Genomic DNA, 1,276 nt, shown 5'->3' with positions numbered 1-1,276 from the left:
GAGAGCGGAGGAACGTGTACAGTTTCTACGCAAGTACGGGAACTAGAATCTTTCCTTAGAAGAGTCAAATCGAAACAGTTATTCCAGCTTTTTCTTATTTACCATGCACAAACACGTGTACGTATGAACAAGCGTGTATGGCGATTCTCTAAGAAGTTCGACGGTAATCTTTCCAGACATCGGTTGCCGAGAGCCTCCGGTTCCGCTTCGAGCACCGTTAGATCCTCCCGTTCGGCTCTGCGGAGACGCGACGCGATAATTCCGACAACGGCGTCCACGTTAATGGCGTTCCAGGTGTCAGAGGTGACCGCCTGTACGGCGATAGCCAGTCAATTCTCTCGGTTCGAACAGCAGCGTTCGGTAATAAGAAAGTATTTACCGAAGGTACAGTCGGTGGAAGGAATAATAACATCGATACCGGTATATTTTTTCAATCGATTAATTTCGCTAGCATCAACTGTGAAACGTGAGCAGAGTGTCTTCAGTAATGCAAAGTCAAGGGGAAAAATACGAAGGAGGAATTTTACCAGCACGCAACATTTCTTCCTCAGACTATACACCTCTTCTCCCGATGGAAAAAGACGGCCAGGCGCGAAAGAAGGGAATTAATTCCGTGAACGAGTCCCGCGAGTCCCCCCTGAAGAAACTTTCCTTCAGAATTTCTTATTCCACTGCTACCCTTCAAGTTTACCATCCCCCCTCTCCCCCGATGAAGTTAGTTAATTGACACTTGGCGAACAGTACTGCTTTATTCACGTCCAGCTGGACTAATTAAATTTAACATAATAGAGCGCGGGGGGGAGCTTGCACGTTCGAGCAGAAGGTATCTGAAGGAAGACATCTTCGTTGGAGAAGTGGGGATGGAAGGTGAAGAAACGAAATCGAAATTAAATTCGACTTGGTGCGCAAGCTTTCTCTCTCTCTCTCTCTCTTTCTCTTTTAAGACTCGTCTTAATCGGTGTGTTTCGAAGCTGGGAGGGATGGCGAGTTTCCAACGTTGCAACGCCTCGAATAAGCTAATCCGGCGTAATGAGGTAAGAATAAGAAGGCGGTTCGTGGCGGGGTTTCCGGAAGAGGCGAGGCGACTCGGATAAAAGGACCTCTCTTATCTGTCGCGAGCGAGAGAACCAGATGGAGGGAGATAGGCGGGTCTCCCGGTTCGAGGAAACTTTCCGAGAGATTTCTTATCAAAATGCAAATCCTTCGACCGACCTCTCCGATTTTCCTCCCCTCCGCCCCCTTCCTTCTCTCCTCTTCTTAGCTCACCTCTAGATCC

This window comes from Habropoda laboriosa, unplaced genomic scaffold (genome assembly GCF_001263275.1).
Source record: "Habropoda laboriosa isolate 0110345459 unplaced genomic scaffold, ASM126327v1 scaffold99, whole genome shotgun sequence".
NCBI classification, from domain to species: Eukaryota; Metazoa; Arthropoda; class Insecta; order Hymenoptera; family Apidae; genus Habropoda; species Habropoda laboriosa.
The sequence above is the reverse complement of the archived record's forward strand: the minus strand, read 5'-3'. Positions refer to the sequence as shown.